Source organism: Anas platyrhynchos, chromosome 7 (genome assembly GCF_047663525.1).
Source record: "Anas platyrhynchos isolate ZD024472 breed Pekin duck chromosome 7, IASCAAS_PekinDuck_T2T, whole genome shotgun sequence".
NCBI classification, from domain to species: domain Eukaryota; kingdom Metazoa; phylum Chordata; class Aves; order Anseriformes; family Anatidae; genus Anas; species Anas platyrhynchos.
Window position 1 is genome coordinate 524,388 of NC_092593.1, and position 25,120 is coordinate 549,507.

Consider the following 25,120-nt stretch of genomic DNA (forward strand, 5'->3'; position numbering starts at 1 on the left):
AACCCAAAATATTAAGACGCTCAAAACCCTAACCCAGGAGAACCTAACCTGAAAAAATAAATAATAAGATCTTAAAACCCTAACCGCAAATAACTGACCAAAAATAAAACCCTAAGAACCTAACCCTAAAAAAACTATCAACACTACAACCCAAAAAACTCTAAAACCCTAACACGCTAACCCTGAAACCCTTAAAACCCTAACCCTCAAATCCCTAAAATCCTAACCGTTAAAACTCCAACCCTAAAACTAAAAACCTTAAAATCCTAAACATAAACCCTGAGAACGCTTACCCTGAAACCCAACCCTAGGGCCCTATCCCTGAAACCTTAAAACCGTGAATCAATCTTTGGGAAATAACATAGGCTCAGGAGAGGATCTCAGTACAGCAGCATTTTTATTTGAGATTACAATGGCGGGTGTCCCGCGAGCAGGAGGGCACCTACCGATTCCATACACAGTTTATATACTTTTTTTTTTCCCCTCCCAAGGACCAGGACCCTCCCGTTTCCCCATTAACTGTGCAATCCAGGTTCATACTCTATCTGGTGCTTCACCGAAAACACACAGCTGCTGGCCTGTTACAAGTCACATTTCTTTCGAGGCTTTTACTCTTTGAGGTGGTAATGTTTCTTACACCGTGATTTCCACTTAATTGTTGTAAGGATTCTGGTTGTCTGCATTTTACAAGGTTGTCTGTTGTAATAAATGACTAAGTCCCAAATAGGATTACAATCAAAGTTTACAATTTATTAAATGAATAGAGGTAAGCAAACAGCACTGGGTGCGCCGGGAGTCTCTGCTCCACCGAGACGCACACAAGTCACAGCAGGCGGCTGGTTTTTATGCTCCTAGGCTAATACATATTCATTACTACTTCTAGAAAAGGCAGGGTTATTATAACTAGTTCCTGGAATCCGAACCCGCCCACTGACGCATGTGTTATCAGTCTCTGGTGGTCCCTCTGCGGGTCTCTCGTACTGAAGGCTCATAGTCTTCCTCCCAGGCTTTTCCCTTGTCCTTCTCCTTTGTCCATCTTGGCTGGATGTCAGAGACTTGCATAGTGCCCCATGCAATAGTCATAACAGTTAGCAGTTATTCTGAAACCCCTTTGTTCTCTTGTCCCCTATTAACCCGAATTGCTGGACCATTCCTTTGCAAGATGAGAAGAGGTAAAGAGAGCAGGAGGAACGGCAGCCCTGGTTTTGGTCTGGCTTAGTTCAACAGGGTGCAGCACAAGCAACCAGGCTGTTTCTCTTCAAAGACTTGCCTTAGCATTGGTGAAGAAAACTGACCGGGCTGACAACCCTCTTACCTTTTTGCACCACTCCACACCATGGGGACTTCATCTCTCCAAGGCTGCACGAGGGAAGGGCGGAAACAAGAAAAAAAGCACATCCTGAGGCACCTCATAACCACAGCCTACCTACTGCAATACTTGTGTCTCTCTTCCCAGCTGCTTCATCTCTCTGGCTCTCCATCTCCAAACCACATTCTTTTTAACTGCCATGCAGAGTGGCAGTCCTCCGGGCGCCATAGAGCAGCACCATATTTTTATTTTTTTCATTAGTATTTTTTAATTTCAAAACAGCAGTCCGCTTCCCTCTGGAGATGGACAGTAGGTCCAGCCAGTCACCGAGTTGCCAACACAGAGCTTCACAGTTCCAGAAGGCGCTCTTTCCTTTGACCGATTCCTTATAAGTGTTATCTACCACTGGCAAAAGCAATAAACAGACTGCAAACATGCACTGCCATCTTTGACAAACTTTATGTTTTCAATTTTATTATTTCAAAGAGAGCAGTCCACTTGCCTCTCCATCTGTGAAGTAGATCAAACCAGTCACTACGTTGCCGAACAAGAACTTGACGGTTCCAGAAAGCGCTGTTACCTTTGACCGGTTCCTCCTAATGTTTACCTACTGCTGGTTTATACATTTAGAGATTAAAATATAGCTCAAAAACAGAGGAGTATCCCACCATCCCAAAAAACAGTGAGCCAGAAACCTCTATTAAACATCCCTCTCCTAAGTGAATTCCAAGCACTTAAAAATTCTAGAAATCTATAAACTCCGGCCTGCCTAGAGAACCCTGCAACTGACTGAAGGAAAAACAAAGCGCTTACCTCAAGGAGCAGCCCAGGCAGAATGAGCTCTCTGATAGCATGCCTGGGGCTCATATACCATTCGGCCCCACCCAGCACCCAAACCCAATCACCTGGAAAAGGGGAGGGGCAAAGCACAAGGAAGTAGAAACAAAGCAGGAGCAGCAGCAGCTGTTTTTTATTATTTTGTTTTTTTTTTGTTGTTGTTGTTGTTTCTTTGTTTGTTTGTTGTTTGTTTGTTTTTAAAGATCTGCTTTACTTGAAAAACATGCAGAGAGCAGACAGGTGACCTGTGGTGTTTCTAGAAGCAACAATCCCCATGCTTTTGCTGCTGCTTTTAACATTGAAAGGACGACACGACCAGGCCAGTAACTGGAACTTTTTCAAATGGAATTACGTCAAACAGGTTCATCATCACTTGCAAAAACAGAGAACCAGCATTCACTAGCATGCCAGCCCTGACACCCACCTCCTCCGCAACGCTGACTACTACTGATGCAACATGCTACTGTGAAATACCTCTCTGTTCCCAGCTCCTTTCCCTCATCTGCTCACTACATTTGCCTGAGAAGTGTGCCCGAACAGACTTATTCTGCAGAGATGAAGAAGGTGGCCCTGCTCACTCTCTTGGCACTACTGCACTTATGCACTCAAGGAACCATACCCCACAGTTTCCCAAAAACAACGTACCTGGCAACCCCTCATAAACGTACTTCTAATACGTAAATTCAAGGACATAAAGCCTAGAAGGCTTTATGGTCTAAAGACTCGACAGACAGAAAGCACACAGGCAAAAGCTCCAGAAATATAACAAGCTGTCCCTAAACTTGAAACAGACTACCCCTTACGTGCCCACTGCTGCCATTTTCAGACACATGCTCACACAGGGAGCTTCCATGATACATTTCAACTAAACCCTGCTCCATCACTTTGACAGCAAGGTTGTAACTTTGATAATATTTGACATACAGGCAAAGAATCACAAAAAGCCCCGTAATTCTGCAAAAATCAGAATGGACCCAGAACCACAAAGCAAACACACAAAGTAACATCACCATACCATCCGTAAAACTGCCATAACTACTCACCTGAGGAAGAGCTGCGTGCAATACAGGCACCTACTACTAGATTGCTTTACAGTGACAGATCCTACCAGTTACCAACTCAAAGAGATATGCGTACCGGTTTCTACTGGAAAACGCATCAGTCCATAGACTCTGACCCACCTAAAGAACCCTGCAACTGACTGAAGGAAAAACAAAGCGCTTACCCCAAAAAGCAGCCCAGGCAGAAGGAGCTCTGTCATGGAATACCTGCAACTCAGTTACCACTAGGTCCCACCTGGAACCTGAAGCTAATCACCTGGGAAAGTGCAAGGGGGAAAGCACAAAAAAAAAAAAAAAAAATCAGAAAGGAGCAGTAGCTGTGGTTTCTTTATTCGTTTATATGGCTTAGCTCAACAGCACGCAGAGTGCAGACAGGAGAGCTAGGGTGTTTCTAGAAACAAAAATCCCCATGCTTTTGCTGCAGCTTTGAATATTAAAAGGACAAACTGACCAAGAAAGTAACTGATTTTTTTTTTCCATCTGGAATTAGCTCGATCTTTTATTTACATAAAAAGAAAAATCTAGGAGCAGAACTGATTGCACGCCAAAAAAAAAAAAAATCAATTCCATTCCACTCGCAGGAAAAATCACTTACTTCAGTAGGCTACCTGAGAACCAAAAGGCTATGCTGATGGGTCAAAACACACTACAGGACACTGGGGCCAGGCCCTCCGCTGCACCCACTTAAAACCCATCCCTACACTCACCAAGGTGCAACCCCAACACAAAAAAAAACAGACACAGCATTTCAGCACCTGCTTTGTTCCGATTCTAAAGACTAACACCACAGCCCACATTGCCTGGGACACCTGATAAACAGAAGAGAAAGCAGACATACCCTTTTCAAGCCATCCCTGCACGTGTCGCTCCTTGATCATCTGCAACCTCTTCTCAAATCCTCAACCGCTTCTGTGGAGAGCCTGCCATGGCACCTGCAAAGCAAGATGGATACCCTTCGCACTCACCTCGTGCTACTTGGCAGTTCTGCTCCAATCCAGCTCACAACCAGCCCGCCCTTCTCGTGCTGCTCTTCAGAGTGCAGCTTGGCCCCACTCAGCCTGTGTGAGACAAATGTGAAACAAAAAGAAAAGCATAGGCTGAAGCAGCATCCAAAGCCACAGCACAGCTGGGACAGTTACTCTCAGCTGCTGCCTTACCTCCGTGCCCTCCCCTCCCCTCGAGGCAGACGCTTCCATCTGCTCTCTTAGGCCAGCTACAACACCCCTGAAATATAAACAGGGTTTTTACCGTACTTGGTGTAGTTCAGTAACTGCAGTGACAACTGCACCCCTAAAGTACCTTCTATAGCTGTTCATCACTCACCTTGCCAAAAGCAGCTCTGGTCGTCAAGTCCCGTGTCGTACACTGTGTTTCAGCTTTAACAAATGAAAACAGTCACAAGAGAATCAATCATTCAGCTGCCAGCATTAGCACCCATCCCTCAACAACACAAAAGGGACCCCATTTACAATACTATCGTTTCAAAACAGCAGCCCCCTTGCCTCAGCACCTCAGAAGTAGATCAAGCCAGTCACCGAGTTGCCTACCGAGTGCTGAACAGTTCCAGAAGGAGCTCTTTCCTGTGACAGGTTCCTCCAAAGGTTTACGCTCTACTGGGGACAGGAAAGAAATAAAAATAAAAAATTCAAAACCCCATATCTGTAAGCTTTCAAGATTCGACAGACCTCCTCAAGCACACCGTTCAAGTGCTATGCGAGCAGTTGCTCGCAAGCAGCTCAACTCTCCCCCCTCCAGTCTGCCAAACACCACAGAGATGACTGTGCCAGCTGCCCTTCAGTACGTGCCCAGAGGCAGACTGGATATCTTTACCAAAACAGTCCAGACAATGTATTAGTACACCCATGCACTGCCACGTTACCTGTCATCACTAACTGCCAGGCAGGACAGCTCCAGACCAAACACGTACACACACACAGGCACGCCACAAACACTACAAACAAAACACACAACACAAGGCACAAGAAAAAGTGACCCCCAAAAAGAAAGCCCTACAGCAACAGCAAGTCAGAACAGGTGCTCTGCACCAGACCCCAGGAGAGACTCAAATGTCACGACACGCGACTGGAAGCAACTGCCAGAACTGGGATGATGGAGGCCTAAAAAGCCTGCCTTCGAGACAAGAGACCAGAAGGATGGGGACTGAAAACCCCCTAAGAAGACGCTTGGGAATTGATTTCCTAAGGAAGAGCTCCTGATGCGGCCCAGATGACTTCTGCAAGAGTGAGGATGGAAACAGACGCGATCTCGAACCGAATATGATGCACAAGACCTGAAACAGATCTGCACCCATGCTTTTGCCGCATTTTTTTTTAACATTAAAAGGACAGTACTCGCTGGGTCGTAACTGGAACATTCCCAACTGGAATTGGCTCAAACTTTTATTTACCATGAATGAAAGATCTCGGAGCAAAACAGACTATACACCAAAACAATCAATTCCATTCCACCCCCAGGAAAAAGTCACATACTCTCATCCCCTCCTGTACCTCAGCCGCTTGCCTGCCCCACGCGGCACATGCTTCCATCTCTTCTCTTTACCCACTTATAGCACCTCTAAAAGGCAAACTGGAATTTTACTCTATTGGATGTAGGAAAATAACTTCAGTGACAACCACACCCCCAAAATTAACAGCTACCTCTGCTCATCACGCACCAGAGTCACTGCAGAGGCAGCTGGTTGAGACATCCTGCACTGCACTTCAGCCTAATGAAAGGCAAAACACAGGCAGAAGATAAACATTCAGCTGCCAGCAGTAGCACCCATCCCTCAACAACATAAGCGACCCCAGCTTCACTTTTATCCTTTCAAAACAGCACTCCACTCGCCTCTGGACCTGCAAATTAGGTCCAAGCTTGAAAGGAGCGGCCAGCATCACCCACGCCACCTGGGAACACAAAAGGACAAAAGAACCACTGTGCTTGCAAGCACCCACCTGCCACACTGCTCCTCTATCCCAAACAGTCTCACTTCGGAACCTCACAGGGAAACACCTGAGCGTCTTCCCTTCGCTTCAGATAAGGGATGACCAGGCTGACAACACCCACCTTCCCTCACTGCTCCGCGACACGAGGATTTCCCTTTCCTGTCCACGACCGCACAAAGCACCTGCAAAAAAACAACAAAACAAAACAAAAAAAAAGACAGAAAAGCACAGTCTGAGGCACCTCACAGCCACAGCGTACCTGCTGCACGACCTCTTTCTTCCCAGCTCTGGTACTTCAGCTGCTCACCAGCTCTACCTGAGATTCTTCGCCCACTGCACCACAGCAAACTCTGCCTAGACCACACGACACACACTACACAAGCTACATTGCCCAACACACACAAAAGCTGGAACGTTCCAGCCCAACAATTAGTCACGTCGCACAGGAAGGATGCCGCATACTCCTAGAAACCAAACCTTCCAGTCCTGAGCAGCTCCCCACCTCCTCATTCTAACCACGCTCAGCAAACACACTGTTTGACCCTCAAAAATAAAAATAAATAAATAAATAAATAAAAACATGCACACACACAAAGAAAAACAACTGAGCTCCACAAATGCCAAAAAGACATGCACACACAGCAGCCCCGGCAGGGGTAATCAAACTTACCCTTTGCAGATGAAAGAGGTGACTCTGATACAACCCTGCTCAGTCTCTTGGTAATGCTGCATCTACGCTGCCAAGCCATATGTAGCATTCAATCAAGCTGGTTTTAGTCCTCTGGAGAGTTACACAAGTGGGTTTATACATCTAGAGACTAAAATATAGCTCAAAAACAGAAGAGTATCCCACCATCCCAAAAAAAACAGTGAGCCAGCAGCCCCTACTAAACATCCCGCTACTGAGTGAATTCCAAGCACTTAAAATCCAGAAATCCATAGGCTCCAGTCTGCCTAGAGAACCCTGCAACTGACTGAAGGAAAAACAAAGCACTTACCCCAAAGAGCAGCCCAAGCAGAAGGAGCTCTCTGATAGCATGCCTGGGGCTCATATACCATTCGGCCCCGCCCAGCACCCAAACCCAATCACCTGGGAAAGGGGAGGGGCAAAGCACAAGAAAGTAGGAAGAGAGCAAAAGAAGCAGCTGTGGTTTTTTTTTTTCCCTTTGTTTTTTAAAATCTGGTTTATCTCAAAAACATTCCGAGAGCAGACAAGAGACCTGTGGTGTTTCTACAAGCAAAACTCCCCTTTTGCTTTTGCTGCAGCTTTTAATGTTGAACTGATAATGTCACCAAGCAAGTAACTGAAACTTCTTCAACTGGAATTAGTTTAAACACGCTCACCGTCATCTGCAAACACAGAGAACCAGCATTCACTAGCCCTAACCCTAACCCCAACCCTCACCCTAAACTCTAACCCTAGCCCCAGCCCTAGTCCCCGAGAACTGCATTTCCCGGTGTGCTCTGGGCACCCAACATGGCCTCCCGGAAGTCCGGAGTCCCAGAACTACATTTCCCGGTATGCTCTGGGCGCTCTGCATGGCCTCCCGGAAGTCCGGAGTCCCAGAACTACATTTCCCGGCATGCTCTGGGCACTTCACGCGGCCTACCGGAAAGCCTTGTGCCGGAAAACTACACCTACCAGCATTCCCTGCACAGCCGGCACGGCCAATCAGAGGCCGTGTCGTCGAGAACTCCATTTAACAGCACTCCCTGGAACCCTAGCCCTTACCGCCCTTGCACAAAAAAGCCGCAAGCCCTAACCCTAAAAATCCTCGAAACCCCTACAGACCTAACCCAAACTATCCACCACACTAAACCCCTGAAGACCTATGCCTAAAAGCCCTAACCCAAACACTTAAGACGCTCACAGCGCCCAAGCCCACAAAATTAGGATGCTCAAATCCCAAACCCCCCCAAAATAGGACGCTCAAATCGCAAACCCCCTTCCGAAAAAGAAAATAAGAAAAATAAATCAAACAAAACAAAAACAACAAAAGGGGTAGACCTGGTGGCATCTGCCCTATAACCCTGCAAAAATCATGAGGGACCTAGAACAACAAAGCAAACACACAAAACAACATTGACCTCCTATCCATAAAAGTGCTATAACAATTAATCACCTCCAAAGAGCTTCATGCAATAAATGCACGTACTACTAGATTGGTTTCCTCTAAAATATCGTACAAGACTCTGACCCACGAAAAGAACCCTGCATGTAGCTAACAGAAGAATAAACAAAGCACCGACCCCAAAGAGCAGCCCACGCAGAAGGAGCTCTCTGATAGAATGCCTAGGGCTCGTATAACATTTGGCCCCGCCCAGCACCCAAACCCAATCACCTGGGAAAGAGAAGGGGGCAAAAAACAAGAAAGAGAGCAGGAGCAGCAGCTGTGTTCTTTTATTTATTTTTTTATTTATTTGTCACCTATCCCTAGTTTACAGCATGCGGAGTGCAGACAAAAGAACTGCGGTGTTTCTAGAAGCAAAATTTACCGTATTTTTGCCTCAGCTTTGAACATAGAAAGGACAATACAACCAAGAAAGTAAATGAAATATTTTCAACGGGAATTAGCAAGAACCTTTCATTTACATTTGAAGAAAAATCTAGGAGCGTAGGAAATTACACATCAAAAAAAAAAAAAGACGTAATAAGCAACGCGCATGCGCGGACCCTGGCCGCCTGCAGTACTCTTTTCCACCAGCAGGCGGCGGCAGAGGGGCGCCCTCGGGCGTCACCGGGCATGAGCTCCCCCCGGCCGCCTGCAGTACTCGTTTTCCACCAGCAGGTGGCGGCAGAGGGGCGCCCTCGGGCGTCACCGAGCATGCGCGGCCACCGGCCGCCTGCAGTACTCGTTTTCCACCAGCAGGCGCCGGCAGAGGGGCACCCGCGGGCGGCACCGGGCATGCGCGGCCCCCGGCCGCCTGCAGTACTCGTTTTCCACCAGCAGGCGGCGGCAGAGGTCGCATGCGGGGAAAGCACAAAAAAGCAAAAAGAGGAGCAGCAGCAGCTCTGGTTTATTTACTTATTCATAAGGCTTAGCTCAACAGCATGCAGAGTGCAGACAGGAGAACTGGGGTGTTTCTGGAAGCAAAAATCCCCTTTTGCTTTTGCTGCAGCTTTTAATGTTGAACTGATAATGTCACCAAGCAAGTAACTGACACTTCTTCAACTGGAATTAGTTTAAACACGCTCACCGTCATCTGCAAACACAGAGAACCAGCATTCACTAGCCCTAACCCTAACCCCAGCCCTAGTCCCCGAGAACTGCATTTCCCGGTATGCTCTGGGCGCTCTGCATGGCCTCCCGGAAGTCCGGAGTCCCAGAACTACATTTCCCGGCATGCTCTGGGCACTCAACGCGGCCTACCGGAAAGCCTTGTGCCGGAAAACTACACCTACCAGCATTCCCTGCACAGCCGGCACGGCCAATCAGAGGCCGAGTCGTCGAGAACTACATTTAACAGCACTCCCTGGAACCCTAGCCCTTACCGCCCTCACACAAAAAAGCCGCAAGCCCTAACCCTAAAAATCCTCGAAACCCCTACAGACCTAACCCAAACTATCCACCACACTAAACCCCTGAAGACCTATGCCTAAAAGCCCTAACCCAAACACTTAAGACGCTCACAGCGCCCAAGCCCACAAAATTAAGACGCTCAAATCCCAAACCCCCCCAAAATAGGACGCTCAAATCCCAAACCCAACCCAAAATATTAAGACGCTCAAAACCCTAACCCAGGAGAACCTAACCTGAAAAAAAAAAATAATAAGATCTTAAAACCCTAACCGTAAATAACCGTCCAAAAATAAAACCCTAAGAACCTAACCCTAAAAAAACTATCAACACTACAACCCAAAAAACTCTAAAACCCTAACACGCTAACCCTGAAACCCTTAAAACCCTAACCCTCAAATCCCTAAAATCCTAACCGTTAAAACTCCAACCCTAAAACTAAAAACCTTAAAATCCTAAACATAAACCCTGAGAACGCTTACCCTGAAACCCAACCCTAGGGCCCTATCCCTGAAACCTTAAAACCGTGAATCAATCTTTGGGAAATAACATAGGCTCAGGAGAGGATCTCAGTACAGCAGCATTTTTATTTGAGATTACAATGGCGGGTGTCCCGCGAGCAGGAGGGCACCTACCGATTCCATACACAGTTTATATACTTTTTTTTTTCCCCTCCCAAGGACCAGGACCCTCCCGTTTCCCCATTAACTGTGCAATCCAGGTTCATACTCTATCTGGTGCTTCACCAAAAACACACAGCTGCTGGCCTGTTACAAGTCACATTTCTTTCGAGGCTTTTACTCTTTGAGGTGGTAATGTTTCTTACACCGTGATTTCCACTTAATTGTTGTAAGGATTCTGGTTGTCTGCATTTTACAAGGTTGTCTGTTGTAATAAATGACTAAGTCCCAAATAGGATTACAATCAAAGTTTACAATTTATTAAATGAATAGAGGTAAGCAAACAGCACTGGGTGCGCCGGGAGTCTCTGCTCCACCGAGACGCACACAAGTCACAGCAGGCGGCTGGTTTTTATGCTCCTAGGCTAATACATATTCATTACTACTTCTAGAAAAGGCAGGGTTATTATAACTAGTTCCTGGAATCCGAACCCGCCCACTGACGCATGTGTTATCAGTCTCTGGTGGTCCCTCTGCGGGTCTCTCGTACTGAAGGCTCATAGTCTTCCTCCCAGGCTTTTCCCTTGTCCTTCTCCTTTGTCCATCTTGGCTGGATGTCAGAGACTTGCATAGTGCCCCATGCAATAGTCATAACAGTTAGCAGTTATTCTGAAACCCCTTTGTTCTCTTGTCCCCTATTAACCCGAATTGCTGGACCATTCCTTTGCAAGATGAGAAGAGGTAAAGAGAGCAGGAGGAACGGCAGCCCTGGTTTTGGTCTGGCTTAGTTCAACAGGGTGCAGCACAAGCAACCAGGCTGTTTCTCTTCAAAGACTTGCCTTAGCATTGGTGAAGAAAACTGACCGGGCTGACAACCCTCTTACCTTTTTGCACCACTCCACACCATGGGGACTTCATCTCTCCAAGGCTGCACGAGGGAAGGGCGGAAACAAGAAAAAAAGCACATCCTGAGGCACCTCATAACCACAGCCTACCTACTGCAATACTTGTGTCTCTCTTCCCAGCTGCTTCATCTCTCTGGCTCTCCATCTCCAAACCACATTCTTTTTAACTGCCATGCAGAGTGGCAGTCCTCCGGGCGCCATAGAGCAGCACCATATTTTTATTTTTTTTATTAGTATTTTTTAATTTCAAAACAGCAGTCCGCTTCCCTCTGGAGATGGACAGTAGGTCCAGCCAGTCACCGAGTTGCCAACACAGAGCTTCACAGTTCCAGAAGGCGCTCTTTCCTTTGACCGATTCCTTATAAATGTTATCTACCACTGGCAAAAGCAATAAACAGACTGCAAACATGCACTGCCATCTTTGACAAACTTTATGTTTTCAATTTTATTATTTCAAAGAGAGCAGTCCACTTGCCTCTCCATCTGTGAAGTAGATCAAACCAGTCACTACGTTGCCGAACAAGAACTTGACGGTTCCAGAAAGCGCTGTTACCTTTGACCGGTTCCTCCTAATGTTTACCTACTGCTGGTTTATACATTTAGAGATTAAAATATAGCTCAAAAACAGAGGAGTATCCCACCATCCCAAAAAACAGTGAGCCAGAAACCTCTATTAAACATCCCTCTCCTAAGTGAATTCCAAGCACTTAAAAATTCTAGAAATCTATAAACTCCGGCCTGCCTAGAGAACCCTGCAACTGACTGAAGGAAAAACAAAGCGCTTACCCCAAAAAGCAGCCCAGGCAGAAGGAGCTCTCTGATAGCATGCCTGGGGCTCATATACCATTCGGCCCCGCCCAGCACCCAAACCCAATCACCTGGAAAAGGGGAGGGGCAAAGCACAAGGAAGTAGAAACAAAGCAGGAGCAGCAGCAGCTGTTTTTTATTATTTTGTTTTTTTTTGTTGTTTGTTTTTTTCTTTGTTTGTTTGTTGTTTGTTTGTTTGTTTTTTAAAGATCTGCTTTACTTGAAAAACATGCAGAGAGCAGACAGGTGACCTGTGGTGTTTCTAGAAGCAACAATCCCCATGCTTTTGCTGCTGCTTTTAACATTGAAAGGACGACACGACCAGGCCAGTAACTGGAACTTTTTCAAATGGAATTACGTCAAACAGGTTCATCATCACTTGCAAAAACAGAGAACCAGCATTCACTAGCATGCCAGCCCTGACACCCACCTCCTCCGCAACGCTGACTACTACTGATGCAACATGCTACTGTGAAATACCTCTCTGTTCCCAGCTCCTTTCCCTCATCTGCTCACTACATTTGCCTGAGAAGTGTGCCCGAACAGACTTATTCTGCAGAGATGAAGAAGGTGGCCCTGCTCACTCTCTTGGCACTACTGCACTTATGCACTCAAGGAACCATACCCCACAGTTTCCCAAAAACAACGTACCTGGCAACCCCTCATAAACGTACTTCTAATACGTAAATTCAAGGACATAAAGCCTAGAAGGCTTTATGGTCTAAAGACTCGACAGACAGAAAGCACACAGGCAAAAGCTCCAGAAATATAACAAGCTGTCCCTAAACTTGAAACAGACTACCCCTTACGTGCCCACTGCTGCCATTTTCAGACACATGCTCACACAGGGAGCTTCCATGATACATTTCAACTAAACCCTGCTCCATCACTTTGACAGCAAGGTTGTAACTTTGATAATATTTGACATACAGGCAAAGAATCACAAAAAGCCCCGTAATTCTGCAAAAATCAGAATGGACCCAGAACCACAAAGCAAACACACAAAGTAACATCACCATACCATCCGTAAAACTGCCATAACTACTCACCTGAGGAAGAGCTGCGTGCAATACAGGCACCTACTACTAGATTGCTTTACAGTGACAGATCCTACCAGTTACCAACTCAAAAAGATATGCGTACCGGTTTCTACTGGAAAACGCATCAGTCCATAGACTCTGACCCACCTAAAGAACCCTGCAACTGACTGAAGGAAAAACAAAGCGCTTACCCCAAAAAGCAGCCCAGGCAGAAGGAGCTCTGTCATGGAATACCTGCAACTCAGTTACCACTAGGTCCCACCTGGAACCTGAAGCTAATCACCTGGGAAAGTGCAAGGGGGAAAGCACAAAAAAAAAAAAAAAATCAGAAAGGAGCAGTAGCTGTGGTTTCTTTATTCATTTATATGGCTTAGCTCAACAGCACGCAGAGTGCAGACAGGAGAGCTAGGGTGTTTCTAGAAACAAAAATCCCCATGCTTTTGCTGCAGCTTTGAATATTAAAAGGACAAACTGACCAAGAAAGTAACTGATTTTTTTTTTCCATCTGGAATTAGCTCGATCTTTTATTTACATAAAAAGAAAAATCTAGGAGCAGAACTGATTGCACGCCAAAAAAAAAAAAAATCAATTCCATTCCACTCGCAGGAAAAATCACTTACTTCAGTAGGCTACCTGAGAACCAAAAGGCTATGCTGATGGGTCAAAACACACTACAGGACACTGGGGCCAGGCCCTCCGCTGCACCCACTTAAAACCCATCCCTACACTCACCAAGGTGCAACCCCAACACAAAAAAAAACAGACACAGCATTTCAGCACCTGCTTTGTTCCGATTCTAAAGACTAACACCACAGCCCACATTGCCTGGGACACCTGATAAACAGAAGAGAAAGCAGACATACCCTTTTCAAGCCATCCCTGCACGTGTCGCTCCTTGATCATCTGCAACCTCTTCTCAAATCCTCAACCGCTTCTGTGGAGAGCCTGCCATGGCACCTGCAAAGCAAGATGGATACCCTTCGCACTCACCTCGTGCTACTTGGCAGTTCTGCTCCAATCCAGCTCACAACCAGCCTGCCCTTCTCGTGCTGCTCTTCAGAGTGCAGCTTGGCCCCACTCAGCCTGTGTGAGACAAATGTGAAACAAAAAGAAAAGCATAGGCTGAAGCAGCATCCAAAGCCACAGCACAGCTGGGACAGTTACTCTCAGCTGCTGCCTTACCTCCGTGCCCTCCCCTCCCCTCGAGGCAGACGCTTCCATCTGCTCTCTTAGGCCAGCTACAACACCCCTGAAATATAAACAGGGTTTTTACCGTACTTGGTGTAGTTCAGTAACTGCAGTGACAACTGCACCCCTAAAGTACCTTCTATAGCTGTTCATCACTCACCTTGCCAAAAGCAGCTCTGGTCGTCAAGTCCCGTGTCGTACACTGTGTTTCAGCTTTAACAAATGAAAACAGTCACAAGAGAATCAATCATTCAGCTGCCAGCATTAGCACCCATCCCTCAACAACACAAAAGGGACCCCATTTACAATACTATCGTTTCAAAACAGCAGCCCCCTTGCCTCAGCACCTCAGAAGTAGATCAAGCCAGTCACCGAGTTGCCTACCGAGTGCTGAACAGTTCCAGAAGGAGCTCTTTCCTGTGACAGGTTCCTCCAAAGGTTTACGCTCTACTGGGGACAGGAAAGAAATAAAAATAAAAAATTCAAAACCCCATATCTGTAAGCTTTCAAGATTCGACAGACCTCCTCAAGCACACCGTTCAAGTGCTATGCGAGCAGTTGCTCGCAAGCAGCTCAACTCTCCCCCCTCCAGTCTGCCAAACACCACAGAGATGACTGTGCCAGCTGCCCTTCAGTACGTGCCCAGAGGCAGACTGGATATCTTTACCAAAACAGTCCAGACAATGTATTAGTACACCCATGCACTGCCACGTTACCTGTCATCACTAACTGCCAGGCAGGACAGCTCCAGACCAAACACGTACACACACACAGGCACGCCACAAACACTACAAACAAAACACACAACACAAGGCACAAGAAAAAGTGACCCCCAAAAAGAAAGCCCTACAGCAACAGCAAGTCAGAACAGGTGCTCTGCACCAGACCCCAGGAGAGACTCAAATGTCACGACACGCGACTGGAAGCAACTGCCAGAACTGGGATGATGGAGGCCTAAAAAGCCTGCCTTCGAGACAAGAGACCAGAAGGATGGGGACTGAAAACCCCCTAAGAAGACGCTTGGGAATTGATTTCCTAAGGAAGAGCTCCTGATGCGGCCCAGATGACTTCTGCAAGAGTGAGGATGGAAACAGACGCGATCTCGAACCGAATATGATGCACAAGACCTGAAACAGATCTGCACCCATGCTTTTGCCGCATTTTTTTTTAACATTAAAAGGACAGTACTCGCTGGGTCGTAACTGGAACATTCCCAACTGGAATTGGCTCAAACTTTTATTTACCATGAATGAAAGATCTCGGAGCAAAACAGACTATACACCAAAACAATCAATTCCATTCCACCCCCAGGAAAAAGTCACATACTCTCATCCCCTCCTGTACCTCAGCCGCTTGCCTGCCCCACGCGGCACATGCTTCCATCTCTTCTCTTTACCCACTTATAGCACCTCTAAAAGGCAAACTGGAATTTTACTCTATTGGATGTAGGAAAATAACTTCAGTGACAACCACACCCCCAAAATTAACAGCTACCTCTGCTCATCACGCACCAGAGTCACTGCAGAGGCAGCTGGTTGAGACATCCTGCACTGCACTTCAGCCTAATGAAAGGCAAAACACAGGCAGAAGATAAACATTCAGCTGCCAGCAGTAGCACCCATCCCTCAACAACATAAGCGACCCCAGCTTTACTTTTATCCTTTCAAAACAGCACTCCACTTGCCTCTGGACCTGCAAATTAGGTCCAAGCTTGAAAGGAGCGGCCAGCATCACCCACGCCACCTGGGAACACAAAAGGACAAAAGAACCACTGTGCTTGCAAGCACCCACCTGCCACACTGCTCCTCTATCCCAAACAGTCTCACTTCGGAACCTCACAGGGAAACACCTGAGCGTCTTCCCTTCGCTTCAGATAAGGGATGACCAGGCTGACAACACCCACCTTCCCTCACTGCTCCGCGACACGAGGATTTCCCTTTCCTGTCCACGACCGCACAAAGCACCTGCAAAAAAACAACAAAACAAAACAAAAAAAAAGACAGAAAAGCACAGTCTGAGGCACCTCACAGCCACAGCGTACCTGCTGCACGACCTCTCTCTTCCCAGCTCTGGTACTTCAGCTGCTCACCAGCTCTACCTGAGATTCTTCGCCCACTGCACCACAGCAAACTCTGCCTAGACCACACGACACACACTACACAAGCTACATTGCCCGACACACACAAAAGCTGGAACGTTCCAGCCCAACAATTAGTCACGTCGCACAGGAAGGATGCCGCATACTCCTAGAAACCAAACCTTCCAGTCCTGAGCAGCTCCCCACCTCCTCATTCTAACCACGCTCAGCAAACACACTGTTTGACCCTCAAAAATAAAAATAAATAAATAAATAAATAAAAACATGCACACACACAAAGAAAAACAACTGAGCTCCACAAATGCCAAAAAGACATGCACACACAGCAGGCCCGGCAGGGGTAATCAAACTTACCCTTTGCAGATGAAAGAGGTGACTCTGATACAACCCTGCTCAGTCTCTTGGTAATGCTGCATCTACGCTGCCAAGCCATATGTAGCATTCAATCAAGCTGGTTTTAGTCCTCTGGAGAGTTACACAAGTGGGTTTATACATCTAGAGACTAAAATATAGCTCAAAAACAGAAGAGTATCCCACCATCCCAAAAAAAACAGTGAGCCAGCAGCCCCTACTAAACATCCCGCTACTGAGTGAATTCCAAGCACTTAAAATCCAGAAATCCATAGGCTCCAGTCTGCCTAGAGAACCCTGCAATTGACTGAAGGAAAAACAAAGCACTTACCCCAAAGAGCAGCCCAAGCAGAAGGAGCTCTCTGATAGCATGCCTGGGGCTCATATACCATTCGGCCCCGCCCAGCACCCAAACCCAATCACCTGGGAAAGGGGAGGGGCAAAGCACAAGAAAGTAGGAAGAGAGCAAAAGAAGCAGCTGTGGTTTTTTTTTTTCCCTTTGTTTTTTAAAATCTGGTTTATCTCAAAAACATTCCGAGAGCAGACAAGAGACCTGTGGTGTTTCTACAAGCAAAACTCCCCTTTTGCTTTTGCTGCAGCTTTTAATGTTGAACTGATAATGTCACCAAGCAAGTAACTGAAACTTCTTCAACTGGAATTAGTTTAAACACGCTCACCGTCATCTGCAAACACAGAGAACCAGCATTCACTAGCCCTAACCCTAACCCCAACCCTCACCCTAAACTCTAACCCTAGCCCCAGCCCTAGTCCCCGAGAACTGCATTTCCCGGTGTGCTCTGGGCACCCAACATGGCCTCCCGGAAGTTCGGAGTCCCAGAACTACATTTCCCGGTGTGCTCTGGGCGCTCAACATGGCCTCCCGGAAGTTCGGAGTCCCAGAACTGCATTTCCCGGTATGCTCTGGGCGCTCTGCATGGCCTCCCGGAAGTCCGGAGTCCCAGAACTACATTTCCCGGCATGCTCTGGGCACTCAACGCGGCCTACCGGAAAGCCTTGTGCCGGAAAACTACACCTACCAGCATTCCCTGCACAGCCGGCACGGCCAATCAGAGGCCGTGTCGTCGAGAACTCCATTTAACAGCACTCCCTGGAACCCTAGCCCTTACCGCCCTTGCACAAAAAAGCCGCAAGCCCTAACCCTAAAAATCCTCGAAACCCCTACAGACCTAACCCAAACTATCCACCACACTAAACCCCTGAAGACCTATGCCTAAAAGCCCTAACCCAAACACTTAAGACGCTCACAGCGCCCAAGCCCACAAAATTAGGATGCTCAAATCCCAAACCCCCCCAAAATAGGACGCTCAAATCGCAAACCCCCTTCCGAAAAAGAAAATAAGAAAAATAAATCAAACAAAACAAAAACAACAAAAGGGGTAGACCTGGTGGCATCTGCCCTATAACCCTGCAAAAATCATGAGGGACCTAGAACAACAAAGCAAACACACAAAACAACATTGACCTCCTATCCATAAAAGTGCTATAACAATTAATCACCTCCAAAGAGCTTCATGCAATAAATGCACGTACTACTAGATTGGTTTCCTCTAAAATATCGTACAAGACTCTGACCCACGAAAAGAACCCTGCATGTAGCTAACAGAAGAATAAACAAAGCACCGACCCCAAAGAGCAGCCCACGCAGAAGGAGCTCTCTGATAGAATGCCTAGGGCTCGTATAACATTTGGCCCCGCCCAGCACCCAAACCCAATCACCTGGGAAAGAGAAGGGGGCAAAAAACAAGAAAGAGAGCAGGAGCAGCAGCTGTGTTCTTTTATTTATTTTTTTATTTATTTGTCACCTATCCCTAGTTTACAGCATGCGGAGTGCAGACAAAAGAACTGCGGTGTTTCTAGAAGCAAAATTTACCGTATTTTTGCCTCAGCTTTGAACATAGAAAGGACAATACAACCAAGAAAGTAAATGAAATATTTTCAACGGGAATTAGCAAGAACCTTTCATTTACATTTGAAGAAAAATCTAGGAGCGTAGGAAATTACACATCAAAAAAAAAAAAAGACGTAATAAGCAACGCGCATGCGCGGACCCTGGCCGCCTGCAGTACTCTTTTCCACCAGCAGGCGGCGGCAGAGGGGCGCCCTCGGGCGTCACCGGGCATGAGCTCCCCCCGGCCGCCTGCAGTACTCGTTTTCCACCAGCAGGTGGCGGCAGAGGGGCGCCCTCGGGCGTCACCGAGCATGCGCGGCCCCCGGCCGCCTGCAGTACTCGTTTTCCACCAGCAGGCGCCGGCAGAGGGGCACCCGCGGGCGGCACCGGGCATGCGCGGCCCCCGGCCGCCTGCAGTACTCGTTTTCCACCAGCAGGCGGCGGCAGAGGTCGCATGCGGGGAAAGCACAAAAAAGCAAAAAGAGGAGCAGCAGCAGCTCTGGTTTATTTACTTATTCATAAGGCTTAGCTCAACAGCATGCAGAGTGCAGACAGGAGAACTGGGGTGTTTCTGGAAGCAAAAATCCCCTTTTGCTTTTGCTGCAGCTTTTAATGTTGAACTGATAATGTCACCAAGCAAGTAACTGACACTTCTTCAACTGGAATTAGTTTAAACACGCTCACCGTCATCTGCAAACACAGAGAACCAGCATTCACTAGCCCTAACCCTAACCCCAGCCCTAGTCCCCGAGAACTGCATTTCCCGGTATGCTCTGGGCGCTCTGCATGGCCTCCCGGAAGTCCGGAGTCCCAGAACTACATTTCCCGGCATGCTCTGGGCACTCAACGCGGCCTACCGGAAAGCCTTGTGCCGGAAAACTACACCTACCAGCATTCCCTGCACAGCCGGCACGGCCAATCAGAGGCCGAGTCGTCGAGAACTACATTTAACAGCACTCCCTGGAACCCTAGCCCTTACCGCCCTCACACAAAAAAGCCGCAAGCCCTAACCCTAAAAATCCTCGAAACCCCTACAGACCTAACCCAAACTATCCACCACACTAAACCCCTGAAGACCTATGCCTAAAAGCCCTAACCCAAACACTTAAGACGCTCACAGTGCCCAAGCCCACAAAATTAAGACGCTCAAATCCCAAACCCCCCCAAAATAGGACGCTCAAATCCCAAACCCAACCCAAAATATTAAGACGCTCAAAACCCTAACCCAGGAGAACCTAACCTGAAAAAAAAAAATAATAAGATCTTAAAACCCTAACCGTAAATAACCGTCCAAAAATAAAACCCTAAGAACCTAACCCTAAAAAAACTATCAACACTACAACCCAAAAAACTCTAAAACCCTAACACGCTAACCCTGAAACCCTTAAAACCCTAACCCTCAAATCCCTAAAATCCTAACCGTTAAAACTCCAACCCTAAAACTAAAAACCTTAAAATCCTAAACATAAACCCTGAGAACGCTTACCCTGAAACCCAACCCTAGGGCCCTATCCCTGAAACCTTAAAACCGTGAATCAATCTTTGGGAAATAACATAGGCTCAGGAGAGGATCTCAGTACAGCAGCATTTTTATTTGAGATTACAATGGCGGGTGTCCCGCGAGCAGGAGGGCACCTACCGATTCCATACACAGTTTATATACTTTTTTTTTTCCCCTCCCAAGGACCAGGACCCTCCCGTTTCCCCATTAACTGTGCAATCCAGGTTCATACTCTATCTGGTGCTTCACCAAAAACACACAGCTGCTGGCCTGTTACAAGTCACATTTCTTTCGAGGCTTTTACTCTTTGAGGTGGTAATGTTTCTTACACCGTGATTTCCACTTAATTGTTGTAAGGATTCTGGTTGTCTGCATTTTACAAGGTTGTCTGTTGTAATAAATGACTAAGTCCCAAATAGGATTACAATCAAAGTTTACAATTTATTAAATGAATAGAGGTAAGCAAACAGCACTGGGTGCGCCGGGAGTCTCTGCTCCACCGAGACGCACACAAGTCACAGCAGGCGGCTGGTTTTTATGCTCCTAGGCTAATACATATTCATTACTACTTCTAGAAAAGGCAGGGTTATTATAACTAGTTCCTGGAATCCGAACCCGCCCACTGACGCATGTGTTATCAGTCTCTGGTGGTCCCTCTGCGGGTCTCTCGTACTGAAGGCTCATAGTCTTCCTCCCAGGCTTTTCCCTTGTCCTTCTCCTTTGTCCATCTTGGCTGGATGTCAGAGACTTGCATAGTGCCCCATGCAATAGTCATAACAGTTAGCAGTTATTCTGAAACCCCTTTGTTCTCTTGTCCCCTATTAACCCGAATTGCTGGACCATTCCTTTGCAAGATGAGAAGAGGTAAAGAGAGCAGGAGGAACGGCAGCCCTGGTTTTGGTCTGGCTTAGTTCAACAGGGTGCAGCACAAGCAACCAGGCTGTTTCTCTTCAAAGACTTGCCTTAGCATTGGTGAAGAAAACTGACCGGGCTGACAACCCTCTTACCTTTTTGCACCACTCCACACCATGGGGACTTCATCTCTCCAAGGCTGCACGAGGGAAGGGCGGAAACAAGAAAAAAAGCACATCCTGAGGCACCTCATAACCACAGCCTACCTACTGCAATACTTGTGTCTCTCTTCCCAGCTGCTTCATCTCTCTGGCTCTCCATCTCCAAACCACATTCTTTTTAACTGCCATGCAGAGTGGCAGTCCTCCGGGCGCCATAGAGCAGCACCATATTTTTATTTTTTTCATTAGTATTTTTTAATTTCAAAACAGCAGTCCGCTTCCCTCTGGAGATGGACAGTAGGTCCAGCCAGTCACCGAGTTGCCAACACAGAGCTTCACAGTTCCAGAAGGCGCTCTTTCCTTTGACCGATTCCTTATAAATGTTATCTACCACTGGCAAAAGCAATAAACAGACTGCAAACATGCACTGCCATCTTTGACAAACTTTATGTTTTCAATTTTATTATTTCAAAGAGAGCAGTCCACTTGCCTCTCCATCTGTGAAGTAGATCAAACCAGTCACTACGTTGCCGAACAAGAACTTGACGGTTCCAGAAAGCGCTGTTACCTTTGACCGGTTCCTCCTAATGTTTACCTACTGCTGGTTTATACATTTAGAGATTAAAATATAGCTCAAAAACAGAGGAGTATCCCACCATCCCAAAAAACAGTGAGCCAGAAACCTCTATTAAACATCCCTCTCCTAAGTGAATTCCAAGCACTTAAAAATTCTAGAAATCTATAAACTCCGGCCTGCCTAGAGAACCCTGCAACTGACTGAAGGAAAAACAAAGCACTTACCTCAAGGAGCAGCCCAGGCAGAATGAGCTCTCTGATAGCATGCCTGGGGCTCATATACCATTCGGCCCCGCCCAGCACCCAAACCCAATCACCTGGAAAAGGGGAGGGGCAAAGCACAAGGAAGTAGAAACAAAGCAGGAGCAGCAGCAGCTGTTTTTTATTATTTTGTTTTTTTTTTTTTTTTTTTTGTTTCTTTGTTTGTTTGTTGTTTGTTTGTTTGTTTTTAAAGATCTGCTTTACTTGAAAAACATGCAGAGAGCAGACAGGTGACCTGTGGTGTTTCTAGAAGCAACAATCCCCATGCTTTTGCTGCTGCTTTTAACATTGAAAGGACGACACGACCAGGCCAGTAACTGGAACTTTTTCAAATGGAATTACGTCAAACAGGTTCATCATCACTTGCAAAAACAGAGAACCAGCATTCACTAGCATGCCAGCCCTGACACCCACCTCCTCCGCAACGCTGACTACTACTGATGCAACATGCTACTGTGAAATACCTCTCTGTTCCCAGCTCCTTTCCCTCATCTGCTCACTACATTTGCCTGAGAAGTGTGCCCGAACAGACTTATTCTGCAGAGATGAAGAAGGTGGCCCTGCTCACTCTCTTGGCACTACTGCACTTATGCACTCAAGGAACCATACCCCACAGTTTCCCAAAAACAACGTACCTGGCAACCCCTCATAAACGTACTTCTAATACGTAAATTCAAGGACATAAAGCCTAGAAGGCTTTATGGTCTAAAGACTCGACAGACAGAAAGCACACAGGCAAAAGCTCCAGAAATATAACAAGCTGTCCCTAAACTTGAAACAGACTACCCCTTACGTGCCCACTGCTGCCATTTTCAGACACATGCTCACACAGGGAGCTTCCATGATACATTTCAACTAAACCCTGCTCCATCACTTTGACAGCAAGGTTGTAACTTTGATAATATTTGACATACAGGCAAAGAATCACAAAAAGCCCCGTAATTCTGCAAAAATCAGAATGGACCCAGAACCACAAAGCAAACACACAAAGTAACATCACCATACCATCCGTAAAACTGCCATAACTACTCACCTGAGGAAGAGCTGCGTGCAATACAGGCACCTACTACTAGATTGCTTTACAGTGACAGATCCTACCAGTTACCAACTCAAAAAGATATGCGTACCGGTTTCTACTGGAAAACGCATCAGTCCATAGACTCTGACCCACCTAAAGAACCCTGCAACTGACTGAAGGAAAAACAAAGCGCTTACCCCAAAAAGCAGCCCAGGCAGAAGGAGCTCTGTCATGGAATACCTGCAACTCAGTTACCACTAGGTCCCACCTGGAACCTGAAGCTAATCACCTGGGAAAGTGCAAGGGGGAAAGCACAAAAAAAAAAAAAAAATCAGAAAGGAGCAGTAGCTGTGGTTTCTTTATTCATTTATATGGCTTAGCTCAACAGCACGCAGAGTGCAGACAGGAGAGCTAGGGTGTTTCTAGAAACAAAAATCCCCATGCTTTTGCTGCAGCTTTGAATATTAAAAGGACAAACTGACCAAGAAAGTAACTGATTTTTTTTTTCCATCTGGAATTAGCTCGATCTTTTATTTACATAAAAAGAAAAATCTAGGAGCAGAACTGATTGCACGCCAAAAAAAAAAAAAATCAATTCCATTCCACTCGCAGGAAAAATCACTTACTTCAGTAGGCTACCTGAGAACCAAAAGGCTATGCTGATGGGTCAAAACACACTACAGGACACTGGGGCCAGGCCCTCCGCTGCACCCACTTAAAACCCATCCCTACACTCACCAAGGTGCAACCCCAACACAAAAAAAAACAGACACAGCATTTCAGCACCTGCTTTGTTCCGATTCTAAAGACTAACACCACAGCCCACATTGCCTGGGACACCTGATAAACAGAAGAGAAAGCAGACATACCCTTTTCAAGCCATCCCTGCACGTGTCGCTCCTTGATCATCTGCAACCTCTTCTCAAATCCTCAACCGCTTCTGTGGAGAGCCTGCCATGGCACCTGCAAAGCAAGATGGATACCCTTCGCACTCACCTCGTGCTACTTGGCAGTTCTGCTCCAATCCAGCTCACAACCAGCCTGCCCTTCTCGTGCTGCTCTTCAGAGTGCAGCTTGGCCCCACTCAGCCTGTGTGAGACAAATGTGAAACAAAAAGAAAAGCATAGGCTGAAGCAGCATCCAAAGCCACAGCACAGCTGGGACAGTTACTCTCAGCTGCTGCCTTACCTCCGTGCCCTCCCCTCCCCTCGAGGCAGACGCTTCCATCTGCTCTCTTAGGCCAGCTACAACACCCCTGAAATATAAACAGGGTTTTTACCGTACTTGGTGTAGTTCAGTAACTGCAGTGACAACTGCACCCCTAAAGTACCTTCTATAGCTGTTCATCACTCACCTTGCCAAAAGCAGCTCTGGTCGTCAAGTCCCGTGTCGTACACTGTGTTTCAGCTTTAACAAATGAAAACAGTCACAAGAGAATCAATCATTCAGCTGCCAGCATTAGCACCCATCCCTCAACAACACAAAAGGGACCCCATTTACAATACTATCGTTTCAAAACAGCAGCCCCCTTGCCTCAGCACCTCAGAAGTAGATCAAGCCAGTCACCGAGTTGCCTACCGAGTGCTGAACAGTTCCAGAAGGAGCTCTTTCCTGTGACAGGTTCCTCCAAAGGTTTACGCTCTACTGGGGACAGGAAAGAAATAAAAATAAAAAATTCAAAACCCCATATCTGTAAGCTTTCAAGATTCGACAGACCTCCTCAAGCACACCGTTCAAGTGCTATGCGAGCAGTTGCTCGCAAGCAGCTCAACTCTCCCCCCTCCAGTCTGCCAAACACCACAGAGATGACTGTGCCAGCTGCCCTTCAGTACGTGCCCAGAGGCAGACTGGATATCTTTACCAAAACAGTCCAGACAATGTATTAGTACACCCATGCACTGCCACGTTACCTGTCATCACTAACTGCCAGGCAGGACAGCTCCAGACCAAACACGTACACACACACAGGCACGCCACAAACACTACAAACAAAACACACAACACAAGGCACAAGAAAAAGTGACCCCCAAAAAGAAAGCCCTACAGCAACAGCAAGTCAGAACAGGTGCTCTGCACCAGACCCCAGGAGAGACTCAAATGTCACGACACGCGACTGGAAGCAACTGCCAGAACTGGGATGATGGAGGCCTAAAAAGCCTGCCT

At 46.9% G+C, this 25,120-nt stretch overlaps 4 long non-coding RNA genes across 5 annotated transcripts; all 4 read right to left on the reverse strand.

Annotated features, from left to right (window-relative positions):
• Positions 1-724: 724 nt before the first annotated feature.
• LOC140002925 (uncharacterized) lies at positions 725-4,821 on the reverse strand. The gene is made up of 5 exons (XR_011810601.1): positions 4,755-4,821; positions 4,531-4,583; positions 4,046-4,139; positions 3,372-3,463; positions 725-1,359 (listed from the first exon to the last, which is right to left on the reverse strand). It is a non-coding gene; the product is annotated as an uncharacterized lncRNA (long non-coding RNA).
• A 5,762-nt stretch (positions 4,822-10,583) lies between these two features.
• Positions 10,584-14,681, reverse strand: LOC140002904 (uncharacterized). The gene is made up of 5 exons (XR_011810535.1): positions 14,615-14,681; positions 14,391-14,443; positions 13,906-13,999; positions 13,234-13,325; positions 10,584-11,218 (listed from the first exon to the last, which is right to left on the reverse strand). It is a non-coding gene; the product is annotated as an uncharacterized lncRNA (long non-coding RNA).
• A 1,219-nt stretch (positions 14,682-15,900) lies between these two features.
• Positions 15,901-16,830, reverse strand: LOC140002905 (uncharacterized). Its single transcript, XR_011810536.1, has 3 exons — positions 16,683-16,830; positions 16,134-16,194; positions 15,901-15,973 (listed from the first exon to the last, which is right to left on the reverse strand). It is a non-coding gene; the product is annotated as an uncharacterized lncRNA (long non-coding RNA).
• A 3,675-nt stretch (positions 16,831-20,505) lies between these two features.
• Positions 20,506-24,602, reverse strand: LOC140002899 (uncharacterized). 2 transcript variants are annotated; one of them, XR_011810528.1, is made up of 5 exons: positions 24,536-24,602; positions 24,312-24,364; positions 23,827-23,920; positions 23,155-23,246; positions 20,506-21,140 (listed from the first exon to the last, which is right to left on the reverse strand). It is a non-coding gene; the product is annotated as an uncharacterized lncRNA (long non-coding RNA). The 2 variants fall into 2 exon arrangements; XR_011810527.1 differs by lacking the exon at positions 20,506-21,140 and having other exon boundaries at positions 21,253-23,246.
• Positions 24,603-25,120: the final 518 nt, after the last annotated feature.